We start from the raw sequence: 23046 nt of genomic DNA, 5'->3' as shown, positions 1-23046 counted from the left end.
AGGTATTTTAAAACAAATTAGACAAAGTTTCTAAGTTTGTACATTAAAAGGTTTAGAAAACTGGCACTTTGAACAATCCAATCAAAAATTTAATCAATTAATGGCAATATTGGTAAAGAATTCAGACAGACGCATTTGCCAATTTTGGTCATTTAAACAATAAATGTATAGATGTATAATGTAGACACCTACCTGACCCAAGTGGTGGAAACTTTTTTCGTCTGCTAGCAAATTGCTTTCTGTTCTTTTGCATGGACTCGGCTGTGCTTGTATTTGCGACGCTTTAAGCTCATTTCAATACAAGATTGGAACAGGATCCTCGCCTTGTGGGCAGAGTTACATTTAGCTCGTGCCCCCTCTATACTTAACAAATCAAACTTCTTATCGACTTTACAGTTTACTCTATAAGTATTTTCATATATAACGAGGGCTTGTGAAATCCTACTTAAATGTCAGAGAGAGAGAGGGGATAATGGGCTTTTTATTACACTAGTCCCCAAAGTTTTTTAAAAGAGTTTTCTCATTTGTTGGCTTAACAACATTGGGGACTTCAGTGAATTCTGATTGGTTGGATCATTAAGTTGCGCGTCCAAACGTTTCATCCATGTAATCTACAGAAGGGATAATCTTATGTATCATCATTGGGGATGTACATCAATTTATCGGCTATTGTCTTATCCCTTTAGATCCCTGACAAAAATGCCATATGCCATGTCCCTATCCCTGGCTAAAACCTAGTGAAACCTTACTAGGATATGGAAATTAATTTCAGAGCTTCTCATCTCATTATAACAGACATCTCACACAGGGGCTGGGCAGGCGTAATTTCTTTAGGCGGCTCGGCATCTGTTTCTTTTTAAACTCTCGTAAAAAGGGTGGTATAATAGATTTATAACCATAGATGGGCTGTTAGACACAAATAATGTTAACTTAAAAATGAATTTCGAACACAGTAATAGTGTCTGACTGATTATGACGTAACAAAAAAAATTAGCCAATGAGAGGCCGTTATTGACCAATGGTAAAATTTATAGTGGCCTATCATTTGCTAATTTTTTTGTTACGTCATAATCAGTCAGACACTATTACTGTGTTCATTATATGATAAATATCTCGAAAGCTGGATTCATCTTACGAAATTCAAATATTTATAACTAGTTTACATAATTGGATGAAATGAAAAAATGTCAAAATAAACATTAATATTTTTTTCCATTTTCAGATGTTAATTTTAAACTTATTATGAAGAAGAAAACCAATGAAAATGTTCAAATTTACAATTTGGTAAGATTTATATTCTTTTTAGTAGCGAAGCTACTCTATAATTAGAAATGTCCGTACTCCTGTCAGTCTGTCGGTAAACGTTAGTGACAACGTTAATTTCTCGGGTTACTATATTAAGATAGACTGGATTTTTGTGTGGATATTTGTGCCTTGCAACTTATGGATGTTGTCTTACTTATTTATTTTGACATCCTGAATGATGATACACAAAGCTACAATTAGTGGTTGAAACGTTTGGACACTCAACTTAACGAGCCAACCAATAAACATTTTAATAAAAGTCTCTAAACTTGTTAAGCTAACGAATAAGAAAATATTATTATAAAACATTTGGGGCAAATAGAGAAAGTCGCTCAATGTGACGCCATAAAAATGAGGGAGATGAGAGGAGAAGTGGAAAAGAAACCCCCTAAAAAGAGATGAATAATCACTCATTTTTATGACGTCACATTTATGAATTTTGAGCGACTTTCTCAATTTACACATTGGAGACTTAACTGAAATAAACAGCCCAATATGACCTCCCTAAAATACTACTGACCAGAGGCGTCCAACCTCATTTTTTTTTGGGGGGGGGGGTAATCTTTATTTCATAGAGGCATTTTTTTTATTTGGGGGGGGGGGTAAAAATTGAAAATCCAAAATTTTGGGGGTGCATTTGGGGGGGTAATCACCCCTTTACCCCCCCCCCCCCCTTGGACGTCTATGCTACTGACCACTACTATTCAGAGTTCAGGGAAATTTCTTTGAAACTTTTATTTATTCATTTATTATTAATAATCCTTTCAATTCTACTTTCAAGTTTTTATACAAAATCTCTCAAGTTTTGCTGATCATACGTAAGGAGGGAGAGGGCACTGGGCTGATTATTACACTAGTCCCCAAAGTTTTATAATAACGTTTTTTTTCGTTGACTTAAAGAAATTGGGGACTATTTTGAATTTTGATTGTTTTATTAATTTAGTTGAGTGTTCAAACTTTTTAGTGTAATCTAAAGAAGGGGTTGTTGTGTATATCATCATTGAGTGTGAACATCAATTCATCGGCCGTTGTCTTATTTAAATTCCTGCTTTACATTATAGAATGTTACTTTGAATATTTTATTAGCAGATTTTTTTCTAGAAAAAATTTTTTTTTAAATATTTTTAGCAGCGAAGCTACTCTATGATTTACTTTGTCTGTCCGTCCGACCGTCAGTCAGTCCGTAATGCTATGGGAGAAATAAATTGTTCTCGACTGTTATTAAAGATAAACAGCTGAAATTTCTAGGGAAGATTCCTATGTAATATGCCCATCTAATCTATACCTTGTTTTTGCCATGTCTGTTGGTCAAACTTTAAAATATATTTTTTTAAGGTTTTGTGATTTTCTTGGAGTTGTTGCAAGTCATCTCTCCTTTTTATCATTGTCATGACAAATGAACATCTGCCCCATAAATCACTTAGTCTGTTTGTCCATTCCATGATTTTTTTGTGCTTCGCTACTTAAGGATGCTGTCATCTGTGTTAAGTATTTGCTTTGCACTTATCCAGAGGGGATGGGGGGGGGGGGGTGCATATACATTAAGCAAGAATTGTAAATTCACATTTTTTCTTCTTCTAAATTTTATTATTTTTCAGGTATATTCTGATTTTATCACATAGCAGTTTTATGTTGAAGAATGTTACTAAGGAAATCAGAAAAGTTTTAACATATTTTTATTAAAAACAAACCTACTCTAAAATTTAATTGTTTGATGTGTCTCTCTATTTCCTTCTTTCGTTATCACATCCAATTTATTCTACTCAGTTAAATGGTTTCTTTTAACTAAGCTCAAACCCCTTTTATTTATTATCTATTTTTTTATGAGATCTTTTTAGAAAACAATAGTTATGAGAAATGATTAATGGCTTATTTTATTTAGTTTTTTAAGACAGTTAACAGAATATCAAAAAATATTTTAGTTTTCTATAATACAAAGTAGAATGATGTCTGTCCGTCCGTCTGTCTGTCTGTCCGTCTGTCCGTCCCTTAAGGCTATTTTCTTGGAGGGTGGGACACCCCCAACTCCCAAAAATTCCCCTCCCCCCAAAAACAAAAAAATTGTTTTTAGGCAGTTACTTCACAAAAAATGGCAGCACCAGAAATACTTAATTCTTTTCAATCACCTCTTGGGGCAAAGCCCCTAGAGGCTAGGGGCGAAGCTGCTAGTATTTATTAATAAAATAAATGTAATAAGTATACATAAATAATAACCCAGACAACTTGGCGACCCTTTTGTCTGCTATATAGCAAATTGCTTTCTGCTCTTTTTGTAGCGAATTGGCTGTGTTAATATTTACGATGCTATTGGCTGATATTCAAGGTTTAATTGAAAGTTGGCACTTGTTTCACGAGATGCAGACATGCAGATATTTAACCTTTCTATTGTTTTATTTAAATATTTAAATACAAAGCTATTCTACAACTCACCAGAGCAGTGTGTCTCAATGTCCTGTCCAGACTCTAACCTCTATATTTTTTCTTTGCTATCTGTTCTGTTGCCCTCCTCTTTTAAATATTGTGCTACACACATTTCTCCCTTTCATCTGCCACTTCCCTAAATGTTACCCCATGTGTAGAAGTGTCATATTGTCTCCTTTTTTCAATTTCTTTGCAACTTATGCTCATAATTGTTCTTGTTATCTAAAAAAATTCTGATTGTAAAAGCAGAGATTTACTGGAAGTGTCTTTAGAAACGGCTACCTCGCAAAAGAAGGTAAGTTTAATTTAGCAGTACTAATAATACCGTGGCTCAACACGTAGCGCATCCGCTCGTCGTCGGGAAGGTGATTGGTTCGAATCTCGGTCCGACACTGCGTCATAACTAAAGACGTTAAAAATGGTTCCTACTGCTGCTATGTCAGGTGCGCGACATAAATAGTTAGAGTAGGGGGAATGCCTTGGCCCAAAACAGGCGCAACTCACTACCATGCACAGTTAGGACTTCTCAGACAAAGGTCGTGCAATCAAAGGGTTGGTTGTATGATGGCAAATGCACGCTTTACACCGCAATCATAGGGCTTAGGGCTGACAACCCTATCCCATATCCATAAGCCACATTGTTACAGAAACACTGACGAATTGTCAGCGGCCTATGCTCCCCCCTGTGGATTGAAAAGGGCTTGTTACTGTTTACTAATAATACTATATAATCATGGTTCTGTCGTGTCAGAAGCTTCTTATAGTTCTTAATTATGTCTTACTGGCCTGCAATTGGTCAACTAAAATGTATACTGTCATTTGTATTGTATCAGGCATTTTTATAGGCACTATAAAAAGCTTAATTGTGCCATTTTGATTTAAGTGAAGGTAAAAATGAATGAAATATCCCTTGTATATGGACGTATTTTAAAAAGAAGGTGTCGTAACTTTTTAGATTTTTATTTTTCTTAGTAAGTAGTAGATGTAAAATGGTTCACAGAATTTAGATATGCAATCGTTTTTTGTAGACCTCTTATTAAAAACTTAACAAAAAAAATGATTATTTTAGCACCCTCATAGTATAGAGAGGGAATATATTGTCATAAACCACTGTGAGCTCATTATTGGATTTAATGGCAATTTCCCTCACAATTGACTTTGGACCCTATCATAGTTCCTCTTTTCAAAACCACAAAATATGATAATATATTGCTTAGTTGGGGTTGAATTTAGGTTGTATAAGACGTTAGCTCAGGTTAGGTTAGGTTAAGTTGAGCAGTTCAGCCCTAGAGGGTTGGGGTTCTACAGAATAAAGGTTATTTAGAGGGGTTAGACATAAATAAAACAAATTGACATTGTGGCTTTTAACATGATTTTAGGTGTAAAATTAAGGCCAATTATTGGAAATGGGGGGGGGGGGGGTAGCCTAGCTCCCCTCCCTCCACTCGAAATAGTCGTTCAGGGGGTCGGTTATGGCGAAATTTATCCCCCCCCCCCCCCCCATTAAACATAACTTCCACTTTTAACTTTTTGTAGGAAAATTCTAATTCGGGTGGTTTATTTATGGTCCACTAACTGTTGGAGGGATAGCAGCATTATATTTAAATTGTGCGAAAATAATGTTTACATAAAGAAGATAAATGGATTCATGCTTTAATTCAAATAATAAATGCTTAATAATTGTTGAACAAGTACAATTATGTTCATAAGCAGCGCAGCAATTTAAAACATAGAATTTTCAGAAATTCTATTAAATGAATAAGTACGGTTTTGGTTTGTTTATTATAATTTCATTAAGTGTTAAACCGATAGAGTTCTCCATATATGGGAGACTTTACATCTGTCTAGGAAGGTTTTAATTATATCCCATCCAATGCACAGCCCCTAAATGCATTGTACATTGAGGTAATGTTTCACTACTAACACTTTTAGTAGTACTAGAACGGTTTAGCGAACTCATGAAGATTGGGTTTTTACTTTTTAATGTCTTTTAACCCTTAACGGTCGGGGGGGGGGGGCGTTGAACGCCCCCCCATCCGGTTTTTTCTATCTCATTTTCTGTGTGTGAAAGATAAAGAGCCCAAACTGCTTGACTTTTTAAGTATGGGTATGACACATAACTGAGAGTTGAAATTTTTTGAATATCTCCATCCTGGCGGGCACAGGATGCCAGCAAACCTGGCAGGGTCATCCAGGTAAAGAGCAAAAATATTTTTTTGACTAAAACAATGCATTTTATCATACCAAATTACTAAAAAATCCTCTAGTAGTACATCCTTATATGAAATACAGGTGTTCAAGTCACTTTCAGGTTCCAGGTATGATCCTGCAGGTCCTGATCCTCCAGGTCTCCAGAAATCTTTAAAAGGCTCCTGTGGCCGCAATTTTTGACTTAGAGACTTCAAATTTTAAACTTAAGCTTTTCTGACATGTCTGCATAACGTATTAAAATTTCATGAAGATCCGCCGCCGTTTTCCCGCCGACCGCCGACTGCGGCGGCTGGCAGCTGCCAAGTACAGCTGCGGTCGCTGAAATTTATATTTTGATATTTCTAATGTAAAATTTACATAAAGATAAACATTTTCTGGAAAAAAAATTTTCTTCTAGCTTCAAAAATAAGAAAAATACAGCCGTTTGAAATTTTTAAGTAAAAAAAGACCTAAAAACAAAGGTTGTTAAATAAAAGGGTGAATGAAGCGAAAATTGACTTAGACCTATAAAAGGTCGGAAATTCATTATCAAATAGGGGACTTGCACAAAAAAATTTAGCCCTTTAGCTCTAATAGGAACTGAGATAATAAGGGGGGGCGTTGAACGCCCCCCCCCCCCCCCCGACCGATTAAGGTGCGGCTAGGGGCCCGACTGTAAAGGGTTAAATGTATTGAGATTCCAATGTTTAGGATGTTTTAGCGATTGCCATGAAGAGATTCAAGTTTCAAGGCATTTTTCAACTTTTTTTGCAATGTTTCTCTATTTTTTTTAAATTTTCAAAAGCATTGAAATAAAAAAATCCTCGAACTTAAAAAATTTAGAGAGAAAAATCCTCCAATGAAATTATCCCCAAATTGTTACATGACAATAAATATTCTTATCCTTGTTATATGGGGGGGTAAATTTAAAAAATATAATTGTGTATCATCTATTACTAACGAAAAAGTTTAATGAAAGCTTAATCTTCATGTATATATGCCTACCAGGTATCTTAAGGGATAAGACAATGGACGATAGAAATATGCAAACCTCTAATATGATAAACAAAATTAACCCTTGTACAGAATGATAATTATTGTTGAACAATTTTAGACAGTGCTAGTTTGTCTATCACAATCAAAAGTCCCCATTTTTTAAGCAAATGAGTTTTATAAGGGGTAAATTTTGGAGAAAAAAAATGTGCATCATCTATCACTAAAGAAAAAGTTTAATGAAAGCTTAATCTTTATACCTCTCCCCATTATTTCTAGTTATCTTAAGTGAAGTTTTTTCAGTGGCGCAGCTACTCTGTAACTCGGGAATTTTTGTATCTTTAAACCTGAGCCATAACTAGAACCTTTTTAAAATGTCTATAAAAAATGACGTCATACAATACAAATGACCAATGATAGGCCAGTACACAGACTAAATTACCAATTGTAGGCCAATACACAGACTAAATTATCAATGCCAGGCCAACATGACGTCATTTTTATAGGCTCTATAAATCGTCCCACAGTGACTATAAGGTTTCTTAAGGACCAAAAACAAAAAATGCCTATAACAAGTTTTCCGACAAAATATCAAATACTCTTTCAAAAGTAATTAACTTGGTCCTTCAGTCCATGCAGTTACGCTCTGATTGAAGATGGCTATTCTATGAGAGATCCGTGATTTTCTCAGCTGCTATTTCGTGTATGGTGTTTTTAACCATATTAGCATCTTCTTTTTAGCTCGCGTTTTCTGTCCAACATGTTATGAATGTTATCATCCTTGTTAGTTAATCATTTTCCCATTTAAATTTTTCATGTTATAAACATATGGATATGTTTACACATTTAGCCTTTGTCAAATTTGCTAAAATTATTTATCCCCAATTTACCATTCCCTGTTAAATCCCCTCCCAAAGTAAAAATAATATGTCATTAAAAGTTTTCTTACAGCTGTACATAGGATGGAGGGAGAGGACAATGGCTTTAAAATCAACATACCCCCCCCCCCCCACAAAAAAGGGATTATGGAAAGAAAACGAAGTAGCTGGTTTCGTCGTATTTTCACAGTAGCTTTTTTCCTATTTCTAGGAGGCTCCAGTGGGCTCTTTTCCTAATCCTGCGGGGCAATCATTAACATATGATTTACCTATCAAAAACTACTTCGTTTTCTTTCCATGATCCAAAAAAAAGTTACAAAGACATAATTATAAATGTAGATATTGAAAAATTAAATTATCCTTTTGTCTATTCCTAAATCCCTGCACATAGTACCTGGAATAGTCAGGGAGGATAGGAATATTGCACTGTCAATTATATTGGTACACAAAGATTTATGGAAAACATGCGGTTTCATAATCTAATGATAAAGTTCTGCTTCGCCCCTAGCCCTTAGGGGCTTAGACCTAAGAGGTAATGGAAAGTCCCCCCTACTATAAAAATTGTTCTAAAGCTATACAGGTATTATTAATGTTACTCTCTGGGAAAAACTGAACCCAGGATAAAATTGAAAGTGTAAACTTTCATAGTTCCGAAGAAAAGTTTTTTTCAGAGTGGATTTATCTCATGGTGTGGTGAATTGCATTAAGAGTAGAGCCCAATCGATTCAGCGGTTACCAAGAACTTAGGTTCGGACAGGCGGACGGACGGACGGACATTGTTCTACTTTTTATTATAGATATACATGGACGGAAATGATTGAACACCCATTTAAATATTGACACATACGAGATAAATTAGAAAATTAATTATTTCACAAATAGAAAATCAATGGGATTAATTTTATTTGGGGATGAGACAATGGACGAAAAATGGAGTATCCCTTGTGAAAATTTAAGTCTTTTATGGAAGTGTTTGGACACTTTTGCTTTGTACTAAGAACCAATAAAGATCTTTTTTCTACCCTTCCTCCTTGATTTTATTGTATTTAATTAAAAAGAGAAATATTACCTAGAATACAAAGGAATTAAGAATTAAAATGGGACTAACAAAAAAATAGATTAGACATGGGATCGAATATACCCTTAATGTAATCAAGGATGATATCGTACCGAACAGTTATAGGAATCATCATGCAAAATTTGAAATTGATAGGGCAATTCTAACATACTAAAATTTACTATGAAAGCTATCTGTTACGGAGAGACTGACCGACCCTAATTTTAGAAAAGCCTTGCGTTTAAAAAAAGAAAGAAGAAAAGGCGATAGGGAGATAAAATAGGGGGGAAAAAATATCATTGTTCTTTAATAATTCCAGAGTATGGATAAGATAACAGTAAATAAGGCAACTATTTTTTTTGCACATGATTGGGAGAGGAGGATTATTTAGCTTTCATTTAGCTATCCCTATAAAAACATTAATTCGACGTTTGACAATGTGGTTTTGACACCTTTCCTTTTATCATGAAAAGTAAAAAATTCACAATAGCTAACAAACCTTACCATTTTTAAAAGCGAAGCTCTTCTATAATTACAGTAGGTCCGTCCGTATCAGAAAGCTCTTTTTGTTAATTGGGACAGTTTATTATTTAAATTTTAGCATTTTAAACTTGGCATGATAATTCCTGTAACAATTAGTTAAATTTTTATTTTGCTTATTTAGTACTGACACTGTTCGTTTGTCACAAGATATCTGTGAATATGCATGTAGCTTAAGATCTCGTTTACCGCTACCAAAATAGTTTTTCTCGTATAAATTGAAGTTTCTTATGTGTCTAGGAAAGGTGTGTAACTTTTTTGGGGGAAGGTAGGGCACCTTTACACTCCTAACAGAAATAGGTACTGCCACCCCCCCCCCCCCTAAAAAAATCTTAATTAAGTGAACCTAGAGGCCTCTAGGGGCGTAACTACGCTTTCTAAAAATACAGATAAAACCCAAAGTTGCAATGAACGGTTAGGGTTTAACTTTAATTTGTGACTTATGTTAATAATTATAAATAATATGTTATATTTTATGGAATAATTAATTAACATTGAAAATCAATTAATATTAATCAATAAGATAAAATAAAAATAATTATGATGGACAAAATAACCCCTTCTGTAACCTAAAATTATCGGTTGAAATGTTTGAACACCCAACTTACAAAAAAGCAATCAAAATTCACTAAAGTCCCCAAAGTTGTTAAGCCAATGAATAAGAAAACGTTATCATAAAACTTTGGGATCTAATGATTTGTTTAACACACAATAGTGTTCTATACAGTGTACCTTCCCTCACTCCATTTGTATGTCTGTGTGTATTAAGATATATAAGTTTTCCGGAATTTTAATGTTAGGGGGAGATTTGAAATCTGCATCAATTTTTAAGGATTTTTTATAAAATTCGTTTTTTGTATAATTCTTTATCTAAAAGCGGAAATGCATTTTAAGTTAATTAATTTTGACCAATAGGATAGGTGAATTTTAAACTACCTGCGCTCTAATTGGTTGAATGATGTACGCCATCCAATCAGAGCGCAGATTAACTTTAAAATTCCGGAAAACTTATATATCTTAGTGTGTATGTCTATATGTATGTGTTTATGTAATGCATTATTTATATTGTAAATTTTGCACACTGGCGTTAAAGGTTCAAAGTTATGAGTAATATTAAGTTTTTTTGTGCACAGCACCTACTTTTTATACGACAAAAGACAACAAAATAGCTAAAAACCTGCCAAAGACCCGAGAAAATAAAGATATTTTTATGTAACTAAAATTTACTTAAATTCTATTTAGGAGAAACTGTAGAACTTAGTTGTCCTGTTCATAGGTAAATATCTTTTTTTAAAGCGAAGCTACTCTTTATTAAGTATTGTCCGTACGTCCATCATCTATTACGCAATGATTAATCTTATTATATAAAGTAGTAAGCTATTTTGTCTGTGCAGCTTAAGATTTTGATACCTACTAAACCGATTGAGTTCTCCATTTTATGGAAGCTTCTTATAGGTCCCTGGATAGTTTTAGGCTATTTCATTTTACATCTAATGGATTGTATTTTTATTAGCAAAACCAAAAAAACGGCCAACTTACTACAAACGCTATCTAGAAACAAGATTGTTTTTGTAAAATTTTAATTTCTTAATAACGTTGCAGCTTTTTAACAAATTAGGTGAAAAATATCTAAATTGTTTTTAGAATTAATGATTTTAGGAAGTATTTATGCAAGTGTGCTTATCTGTGATTAGTAGCGCAGCTTCTCTCTATAAATAGTGTCTGTCACTCATTACGTATTTGTATTTACGTCGCTTTGTCCCTCCATATGATAAACATAAAATCACTCCATAATTCCCTTCTGTATCTTTTTCTTAAGCTTCCTCAAGATTTGGCTTTTTTAGAAATTAACCTTTTATTAGAACACTAGCGGTTGCGCCCCAAGTATCTAGAGGATCTGTATTTCAAGGGGATAAGGAATGGACATAAAAATTGCCTAAACTCTAGCCTAAAATTAAATTTAAAAACAAAACAGCCTAAAACTATCCGGATCAAAGTGAAGCTTCCCCAAAAAATGAGAACTCAATCAGTATATTTGTTATTAAGATCTTAAGCTTTAGGCCAAGAAAACCTTACTACTTTATTTATTTAATAGGAAAACGATTCATTATATCTTTTTCATTAATTATTGTTTGTTATTTCTGCGCTACTTATGAAAATAATTGTCCTTGTAAAGATAATTTTGAGAGGTGTGTTGAAAAAAAAAGATTATTCCTATCTATTCTCTTAGATAAGGTTGATTTCATTTTTAGAGAAAAAAGAAATTTTTGAAACATTTATGACTTGGATTTTTATATCTAGGGTGAGACACAAAAATAAGGACGATTAATTCAGGGTGGGAGGGGATTTGGCTTTTTATTCCAATAGTCCCCAAAGTTTTCATATTCGTTGTCTCAACAACTTTGGGGACTTTTATTGAATTTTGATTGAGTGTCAAAACGATTCAACCCTTTAGATCCTTGCAATTAATTGAAGTTATAAAATTTTGATTCTTTAAAGTCTAAAGCTTTTCAAATAACAAAATTATCTGCTAAAATCCAGGTATATCATACTTGTAAAAATTTCAGGAAATATTTAAAAGAATTTCAATTTCAACTTTACTTTTTCAATAGATCATATAGGTACATATAATCTGAAATATTTACATCCTATAATATAAAGTATTTATGATTTTTTGGCTCAGGTTAAAGATCTCGGAGATTGCTGGTACGAATAGGTTGTACTTTTCAGGGCAGCTACATCAATATCTTTGGTGGTTTTTGGCTATTTTACTCCGACTCCCTTCCCTAAAGGCTAGGGGCGAATCAACTATCCTATAACATAAAGTGATAAGGTTTTTTTTGCCTGTAGCTTAAGATTTCGATAACTACTAAATGCACTGAGTTTTCCATTTTTTGGAAGCATCTTGTAGGTCCCTGAATGGTTTTAGGCTATTTAATTTTTTATTTTTATATCTAAGTTTGGTTTTAGGCTATTTTCCTACTTTTATTGCTCCTTCGAATAAAGATCGTAGCCGCTAGTCTATAATACAAAGTAGAACGATGTCTGTCTGTCTGTCCGTCTGTCCCTTAAGATCTCGGTAACCACTGATTCGATCCGATTCTACTCTTCAGGGAATATACCTACTGGTCCTGTGGTGGTTTTAGGCTATTTTCTTAGAGGGTGGGACACCTCCAACCCCCCCCCCCCATTTTTTTTTGTAGAAGGTTTCCTTGGTTCTTTTACGTATTTCGCAAAAAAAAATGTATCACCTCTTGGGGCAAAGTTCCTAGAGGCTAGGGGCGAAGCCGATAGTATGATATAAAGTAGTAAGGACAATGTTTGTCGTTACTACATTTTTATAAAACTTTGGGGACAAGTTTAATAAACAGCCTGTAATTGTCCCCTTCCTTCCTGTAAACTATCTGTCTCCTCTTGCTTTAATGTTGCATCCATATTGGAATACCATTTGTTAGATTAAATTCTAAATACAAATCCTCCAATCCAAGTATGAAAGGAATAGAAATCCTATGGTTTCAAATCCAATTTATATCTGCTGGATTAGAATCGGATCTGAGCCATACTGAAATATCATGTATAGCATCGAATTACTGACAATTATCCACGAAATATAAAATCCTAAAATTAAAACCAGTCTTGTTAAACCGGGCCTTCGGCCTCTCAGGGATAACAAAATTGGTTTTAATCTTCTATTTTTTTCATTTTAACATCCACAGAAAAACAGTTTTTACAATCGAATTTACAGCGCTACTATAGCATCTAGTAGAATTTAATTTTTAAAGCAATAGGAAGTACATTGACTTCCAAGCTTTATAGTTTGAGGGGGGAGGGGAAAAAGATTGGTGTTTCAAAGGTTGGAGGGGGTAATCTAATGTAATTTTTAAATTTTGAGGGGGGAAAAAGTTGAAGGGTGATAGTTTATACTCCCACCCTTGGATGGCTATCGGGAAGTAGCCTAAAACCATCTCTGGATTAATGTGATGCTTCTCTGAAATGGAGAACCCTATCGTTTCAGTGGTAGGCGAGATCTTAACGGGCAAACATAAACTACTTTTTAAAATAGTATGTTTAACTGTCATTTATCTTAAAGATTCGTCTTTTTTTAAACAGAGTATCCTCTCTTATTTCTGATATGAAATATAGACAAAGAAGTATTGTATATTCTATGTGTAAGTCCGTTTTATTGAAAAATATGTCTTTTTGTAAGTGAAACTTTTCTATAATTAGGGTCGGTCCGTCCGTACGTCTGAGACGGATAGTTTTTTATTGTTAATTTAGGCGTGTTATATTTTTCCTATCGATTTCAAACTCTACATTGTGATTCCTGTAGTAGTTAGGTACGCTTTAGTAAGCGTAGCAACTCTATAATCATTACCAGAATATCCGTACGTCTATTTTAAACACGTTGATTTTTAACTTTTTAAATAACAATTTTTCATGTGATATAATCATCCGATTGATCTGATTTCTTGAGTACTGATTCCTATTACAATAAGGTATAATATAATAAGCAAAGCATCTCTATCATCAAGTCCTAAAAATGTCAGTATTTCCTTAAACGTATTCTGTATTTAAGAAGTTTTGCAACAAATTAACATATAATTTTATATTTTTATATTTTGTAAATTCAGTTCGGACACTCTACAAGAGTTAATTTTCGGCTTTCATACCGTTTCAGAGCTTCGCTTTGATGGATGTTGTCATCCTTATTATAAGTAAAACTTTTCAGCGATTTTGGGAAACACTAACTAAACATATACATCTTGTGAAAAAATTCTAAGCTATTTTTATCACTTTCGTTTACGTTTCTATACAAAACGATACTATTTTTTCAGTAAGGCTCACATAATTGGCTTATACTTTAATCGATTTGAAGACATACTGGCAAAGTATTTTAAAAGACAAAAACGAAAAAGTATTTTGGATTTTTCAAGCAAAACACAAAGGAGATAAAAATACAACACACTTTTTTTCTTTTTCCTGTCCTTTACAGCAATATAGCAAAACAAGTACAAATACATGAAAAAGTAGCAAAGATATTTGAAATTATAAACAAATATACAATTAACCATAAGAAAAGAAGGTAAAATAGAAAGAGCCTAGGTGTTAAGGTTTCGTAAGTCTTACATTTTATTACTATAGAAGGGTTATATATACAGGGTGGTTTTTTTTTAATAAGTTAAAAGTATTGCTTAATTTAACCCACTAGCCATTGACAGAAATTAATAATCTATATCTTAATTTCTTCATTGATGTGGGACATTTTGTATGAAAAAAAATATTCGGCGATTTTCATCAAATTCTGACTTAAAAACCGGTTTTTCCAAAGTACCTATTTTTGGAAGATTCTTGGATCATGACTAATTTAAAGAGTGTGCAAAAATGGGTACATTTTAAAAAAGCAAATTGCGCAGCTTGTGTTAATAGTAGAAAAATGTTATGCATATCGTTAGAATCGTCATAAACTCTAGTTTTTAGGTTTTTAAGAACTATTCCTGTGTTACGTATAGTTTAGGAGCTTCGTGGTAAAATGTTCCAACTTACTTTAAATTTTCAACATTTCTCACATTTTCCAATATAGCTTCTATACTACAAATAGCACCAATATGATTTATATATTTCCAAAAACTAGAGTTTATGACAATTCTAACGGTATGCGTAACATTTTTCTACTATTAACACAAGCCGCGCAATTTGATTTTTTAAAATTACGTATTTTTGCACACTCTTTAAATTAGTCATGATTCAAAAATCTTCCAAAAATAGGTATTTTGGAAAACCCGGTTTTTAAGGCAGAATTTGATGAAAATCACCAAATATTTTTTTTCATAGCAATTAAGCAATACTTTTAACTTATTAAAAAAAAACACCCATGAGATTACCCTAAATCATATATGAGAGACAAAAATACTTATAGAAGAGCTTCTCTACTACAAATAATTTTCTTTTTTATCAATTTGTTCATTTTTTTGTTCGAAATATTTTTCTAGTGGTAAAAAATAAGATTGGTTTGTAAATAAAAATGTATAGAAAATGTATGAAAATAATTTGATTAACACGTCTTTATGTTTGGGTTATATCCAAAAAGCGTGTCTGCAATACAGACTAGGATAAAAAAGTGTTCGAGTGATCTAAAGGGATAAGACAATGGACATCCCAAATGATGATACACAAATTTACTCCTTCTGTATATTAAAAATTAGTTATTTAAACGTTGAAACACTCAACTTAATGAATCAACCAATCAAAATTCACTAAAACTAGTAAGTCAACGGATAAGAAAACGTTATTATACATAAAACTTTGGGGACTAGTGTAATAAACAGTCCATTGTCCCCTCTATCTCTCTCTGTAGGTTTCATGTTGTTATTATATCAACATAAGGCTTTCTCCCAGCCTCATCACTAGAGGTTACCGAGATCTTAAAGAACAGACATATGGATAGACAGTATCATAGATAGATAGATGTCATACAATAAATTTTATTGAAAAAAAACAACAACATGTTTTTTTTAGTCCGATTAAATTACTTTTTCTTAAGACAGTTTATTTTATAATCGTTTAAAAATCAATATTTTAAACATGTTGCTTTTTTAAAAGATGCATTTTTGCGTTATATTTTTGTTCTATTACCATGATTTTTTAGATGATGAGTGCAGTCAATTCTATATGTTAGTATGTCAACCTGAATGGCGGAGCTTCGCCTTTATGAATGTTTTCATCCTTGTTATTGATTAGATTAGATTAACTCCTAGAAACCTGACACTAACAATAAATGAAAGGATTACATGCCAGGGAGAGAGGGGACAATCATTATATAAAAGTAACAGGATGTCCGTCTGTGTGTTTTGAAGGATTTCGCTGACCGCTGAACCGATATGTTTTTCCTTAAGAGTAATTATTAGGAAGGTTCATTTTAAGGTGGGCACCAACACTTATAACACCCTCCCCCATACATTTTTTTCAAATTCAAATTAGAAGTGGAGGGTCGGTCCTCTCCCCCTTCCTTATAGTGCCTCTAGAGGCCTCTAGGCGCATGTCCGATGGTCACAGATAAAATTTCCTGCAAACTTTTCTTTTTCTATAAAGCCTAAGAGTTGTAGTGGTAGTTTAATTTACTGACCATTGTCCTATCCCTTCTTCCCTGAAAACATTCACTTTTTAAGTACATATAAAAGCGGTTGACCCCCAAGCACCCGGGGGATCTGTATTAAATGAATAGGAAAGTGAAAAAGAATAGACTAAAACTATCCAAGGAACCAAGGAGATTCAACCCAGTCGGTTCAGTAGTTCAAGCTACAGACAAAAAAACAGTACTACTTTATTACAAGAAAGTTTTTCTAGTTTTGTTACTTAGGATCTCTAAAATGACTGCATTGACCAAATGATTTTGTGGATGATTTACATTATTGGTGACCGGTAAAACATAAAATCCTCAAATAGTATGATTTATGCATCTACTGTATAAATAGGATATGTTCGTATGTCCGTCTATAGACAATTAAATACAGGATGTATTTATGACATATTAAAAATTTTAGATGTATATTTGACAATTTTGGATGTTTAAATGCCAGTGTTAGATGTATAATGTATACTTGTCATCATACCAACAAATAAAAAACAGAAAAAAATTTAAAAAAGCAATACTAAAACACTTTATAGATAAATACAAACTATTCATAAACTGTAGCGATCATAACTGCAATATCTGCTACTAAAACCTACACAGTAACCCTTGTACAGGTCCATAAAATAATTACTTATAAACATACTCTCAGCCTTCAGCCTGCCTTGTCCTCCGCCGTCTTCTCACAATCAGTAACATGAAAATTATAATTAAGTCATGGGTAAATCTACAATAGTATCTATTATACAAATGTAGTGCCATGATCTTCCTAGTTATATTAATTATCTTATTATTGATATTGTTTATTCAATGTAATGAACTTATATAATAATTGTTATAATTAGTGGAATTAATAAATATCTATCTATCTATCTATCTATCTATATATTTAGCGAATTACTGTCGAATTTACTGTATGTCTGCCAGGTGTAGAAACGGCAACGTCCCTGAAATACTCCTGTACATTATTTCAATGTATTATACATCAATGAATACCTCATCTTAACCTGGATAACCTCTTGAGGCCGGGATACACTATTAGGTCATATTTTGGTGCAGCTCTAAACAAAATCTTTTTAATTAGGAGGTCAACCATTTGATTGCAAAACCTACATATGTCTGGAAGTTCCTATAAGTGCTTGGTAATTCATGAGCTGTGTACTTGTTTTTGACCATGGCATTCCTCTATGGCTTCGAAACCGCTTAATATCCGCTGAATTAGAACCAATTATAAGCCATTCTAAAAAATCATGTATCGTATCGTATTATGTCAAGTTTTCTACGAGTATAAAAAATGTACAATAATAAACTGCATCTCAGGGCTTACAAAACTAGTTTTTATCTTATAATTGTACATTTTTAAATCCACAGAAAGCTGTTTATAATACGATGCGATAAATAACTTTTAATTGTTTCAAAATAATATTTACTGAATATAAAAACATGAATGAATATGATTTGCAATTATTATTTTCTTTTGCAATGTTTGAGTACAATAACCCTTTACTTTCCAGGGATATTAAAGGATAAGACATTGGATAATAACTAATTACGATAAACAAAATAACCATTTTGTAGAGTAAATTTATAGGTAGAAAAGTTTAGACACTTATGTTAACTTTAACGCAATTGTAATAAGTTAGTGGGTGGATAGAAAAAAAACTTGTTTTGATCTCATAGATTTTAATTTTAATATCCGCGGAAAGCTGTCAACAATAAGATGCGATAAAAAAACTTTTCCTTTAAACCAGATTATTATCCGCTGTATTCGGTTCTCAATACTGAAAACTCATGTATAGCATCTTATTACAGACAATTTACTACGAATAATAAAATTAAAATTATATGCTTAAAACCATTCATATTTGCCTCGAGAAACCAAAGGCCCGGGCTTACAAAACTGTTATTAATATTTGCGGAAAGTTGTCTATAATACGATGCGATAAATATTTATTTTCGAAAATATATTTTTTAAATATTACCTATAACTTTGTTCCTGACTATTCTACACTAAAGGCTTAACTGAATTATAACATGTATCGATTTTTACCTTTCCAAAAAATATAAATCTCATGCTTTCCGTAATTTCTATTATTTGTTTTTTTTTTAATTGTATTTTTACCATGAAAATCGACAGACAAACAAACAGCCTAACCGATTTTAGACTATTTTTATGTTCTAAAAATCGACTTCCTCTAGCGGGTTAAGTAGATAGATATATTGCCACAGTTATGGAATCTCGACCCCAAAGAAATTTTTATCCAATCTTGACAAGTGAGGTATTTTTGGAAAGAGGAATATACATAGAAAACGCCTATGTAAATTAGAAAATCCGCAGAAATCATATTTGCAAGTTATTTGCAAAAATCTGCAAACAAAATAAATTCAAATCAACAATTAGACGTTTTTTATAATGCAGTAGACCATTTTGTAGTTGTTTTTTTTTTGGCATTTATTTTGTTTAATTACTACATAAAAAGAGTTTTTTCAACACTGTCATTGATTAAATTGCACTTTTAGGTTTAAGAATTACTAAAGCAGTGCATAAAAACTCTTTTTATGTAGTAATTAAACAAAATAAATGCCAAAAAAAAACAACTACAAAATGGTCTACTGCATTATAAAAAACGTCTAATTGTTGATTTGAATTTATTTTGTTTAATAACTTAATAAAAAGAGTTCTTATGTGCAACTTTGGTAATGAGTAAACCTAAAAGTGCATTTTAATCAATGATAGGGTTGAAAAAAGTTATAACTTGTTTATAGTTTTTGATCACTAATTTTATATACATTTATCTGATATGTATATCAAAATCAAAAAGAACTATTTTCTTTAGATTTTCATACTTTGCAAAAATGTCTTGATTACTTTTTGCACTATAGTTGCTCTAAAAAGGAGTCTATATCTGATTTTTACATTTAGGATGATAGATTTTATGCCAATTATTGTGTTTACATCAAGAAAAAAAATATTTTTTGTTCCTATACCTTTTTTTATCATAAATTGTGAGAAACTGCTTTTTTCATATATAAGGTGAAAAAAGTAACACTAAAGAAAGTTTTTTTGCCTTAAGTATGTTCTAAACTTATAGATAAAAACATTTCATAAAAAGATTTTTTTCTAAATCAGTCATTTAGGGCATGAAATTAATTTTGCAAATTAACATTGCAGATTTTTGCAAATAACTTGCAAATATTATTTCTGCGGATTTTCTAATTTACATAGGCGTTTTCTATGTATATTCCTCTTTCTAAAAATACCTCACTTGTCAAGATTGGATAAAAAAATCTTTGTGGTCGAGATTCCTTATCTGTGTTGCGTATGAATACATAGATAGATAGATATCATGACAGGGAAAAAGTCGTCAATTTCGGTAGCTAACATGGGCATCATTTATTGGTCAGTTCGTTCAACCTCAGTAGGAGGGAAGGGGATGGGGTAAGGGGGTGGTTGGGGTGTGTCGTTTTATAGAGTACATGATAATCTGGTGTAAGATCTTCCAAAAATCGACTTCTACTAACGGGTAAATAGATAGATAGATAGATATGTTATTGTGGCCAGTATAAACCAATTATCCGGGTGTCCAATAAATTCCGCATATCATCATAATATCAAGTGGTTCATAAACATCTACAAGTTTCAATAATCCTTATAATAAAGTAACAGGATGTTTGTCTGTTTGTACCGAAGGATTTCGCTAACCACTGAACCGATTGGGTTCTCCTTAACTGGGTAGCTTCTCATACGCCCCGGGAAGGTTTATAACTATTTTGGGGAAGGGTACCACCACACACCCCAGAAAAATCGACAACATTTTTTAAATTAAAAAAAACCGCCGGCCTGGGGACATTTTTGTAATTAGCTATAAACATAATTAACACCATCTAGCGGCGAATAAAATTAAATTTGGTAAACAGCTAATTTAAAATAGATTGAAAAGAAACAATTTTATGTGTCCCTAGAGGCCTCTAGGGGCTTAAGCCTCTAGTGTCATATAAACAAAAAAGACAACATCCATAATAGTTTGGCCTATTAATTCGGGCGGTCAGAAGAACAAATATAAAATAACACTGGTAGCTGCACCCGAGCACCTAGAGGCTCTATATTAGAATATTAAATATAAGTCTCAATCCATCAAAAGACTTAAATCTACAAATAGAATAGCCTAAAACCATCCTGGAACCTATGTGAAACTCCCCTGAAATAGAGAAATCAAACTTACTACTTTGTAAAAAAAATATATTGACTACTTCTTTTTTAAGATTTATTTTAGAGATGGATTACATGTAACACTATGCCTAATCATCCTAGAAATATTCCAAAAATCAAGTTAATGGGATAATTATATCATACAATAAAAAAGTAGAAAAAACATACAGACGTTGTTACGCTTTCTAAATTTTAATTTACTGTTACAGGTATATTAAGTTTAAAAATGATAGTACAATTCTAACATGACTAAGTTTGATTGGTGTTGGCAATGAAACAAATTAAAAGGGGCAGTTTGTGCTTTTGTAATAATATGCGCCTTCTGATGAATTGATTGTGCAAATAGTTTATCATTAATTGGATGTTACAACAGATTTTCATGTTTTCTAGTTAAGTGAAAATCGCAGTGGGCTAAAATAACGATACCCCCCATCCCCTCCCCTCTTACTTGATAAACGAATGAGTTCCATGTAAGTAACCTAAACTGATGACAATTTTTCCCCTGTCATAATATCCCCGTATATACTATATCCATTCTTGTGCGGAATATAAGACTTACCAATTATATGTCATGTACTGATAGCGTTAATCCTTTTTATAAAATATAGGAGGAGAGATAGAGAGACAGTGAGAGAGACAGAGACAGAGAAAGAAAGAGGTGGAGAGAGAAAGAAAGAGGATGAGAGAGATAGAGAGAGACAGTAAGAGAGAGATAGGAAAAGAGCAAGGGAGAAAATGTGAAAGATATATGGACATGGAGTGTAAGGGAGAGAGAGTGAGAGTGTGAAAGAGAGACAAAACCTGCTACTTCGTTTTCTTTCAACGACCCAAAAAGATAAATAGTTTAAAGAAAAGCAAAGAGATGCTCATTGGCAGAGAAAACTTTACAAAAAAAATCTAACTTAAATTGCGGCCAAGCATGCTTCCCTAATTCCGTTTCTTACAGACAGAAGGACCGACAAAAAAAAGAATAGACATCTTTCCGCGGAGAGTAAAAAGAAAAATTTTAATTTTAAAACCAGTTTTGTTAGCCTCAAGGGATGAAGGCCATGCAAGCCTAACAAATCTTGCATTCATTTTATGGTTTTATTTTATATATTCGGAAAAAAAGTCTGCATGATTTTTTAGTATGGCTGAGAACCGGTTCTTATCCACCGAATATTAATCGGTTTCGAAGCCATAGTGATGGATAATATATTTTATAGAACAGTCATTTCAAATCATGGAATAGTTTCACTTCTAAATCTAGAAGGAAACTTGGTTTGCAGAAAATAATAAGATAATAATCTTTTCCAGAGATAAAAGAGAGGGATAATGGACGAAAAATATATATTTTTATTTAACATTGTTACCTTTTGTAGATGGTAAGAATTTTTTAAAAATACGAATTCAACTGCCATTGTCCCCTCCCTCGCGGATTATTTAACTTAGGTCAAACTTCAAATTTCAGAACTTTTAAATTACTAGCAGCTGCACCCCTAGATTCCTCTAGGGGCAGTTGAGGTGGGAGAAAAGTCCCCCCCCCCCCCACTACTCGTCTCTAGCTTCAGTTTTTTAAAGAAGGTGTAATAAAAAAAAGATTTTTTTTTCTTGAGGAGATTTCTTGGCGTTATCCTCTTTCTAAGAGGATAATACCGATTTCTTTTGAGAGGTTGATGATACCCTCCCCAAAATAGTTACAAACCTTTCCCTGACCTATGAGAAGATACACTGTACAGGAGAACCATTTCGGTTCAGTGGTTCGCTACAAACAAAAATTTCTCACTACTTTATAAAATACGACGATTCCTTAATCCTTGTTATTGGCAAAACCCGCTGATTAGTATAAAATAATCCTTAATCAAGGACATATAAACATATATACAACAAATTAATATCTATCTATCCAGGGATAAGACAATGGACGAGAAATTGATAAACATACACAATGATGATAAACACTATTACCCCTTCTGTAGATTAAACTTATTGGTTAAAAAGTTTGGACACTTCGAGTTGAAACTAACAAATCAAAATTAAATATATATAAGTTTTTTATAAGATAACTTGGTTTTCAAACTTTGGGTACCGGTGTAATTTAAAGTCCAATGTAATTATTCCCTTCACCCCTGCTGCTATCTATCTATATAGGTTAATATTAGCAGCTGAGCCCCTAGCCTTTTGGGAATTTAAAAGGATAAAGCCTAGCATCCTGAAAGCATCCCAAGACTGAAATACACTTAAAAAGTTTATTATATAAGATAAGATAAGATAAGACAACTACCTGGAACTTTTTTGGCTGCTAGAAAATTGTTTTATGCTCTTTTGTAGCGTTATTGCAGTG

At 32.7% G+C, this 23046-nt stretch overlaps 1 protein-coding gene across 1 annotated transcript in view; it reads left to right on the top strand.

Moving 5' to 3' along the window:
- The first annotated feature begins 3979 nt into the window (after nt 1-3979).
- Nucleotides 3980-23046, top strand: part of LOC145333202 (uncharacterized) — a 37454-nt gene continuing 18387 nt past the window's right edge. The window contains exons 1-2 of the mRNA XM_080178348.1: nt 3980-4021; nt 10627-10660. The gene's annotated coding sequence lies outside the window, so the exon portion shown is untranslated. The remainder of the gene's footprint in view (nt 4022-10626; nt 10661-23046) is intronic.

The sequence above is a fragment of the Acartia tonsa genome, chromosome 12 (genome assembly GCF_053477335.1).
Source record: "Acartia tonsa isolate MP-2025a chromosome 12, ASM5347733v1, whole genome shotgun sequence".
NCBI lineage: Eukaryota > Metazoa > Arthropoda > Copepoda > Calanoida > Acartiidae > Acartia > Acartia tonsa.
This window is presented reverse-complemented; position numbering and strand designations above follow the sequence as displayed.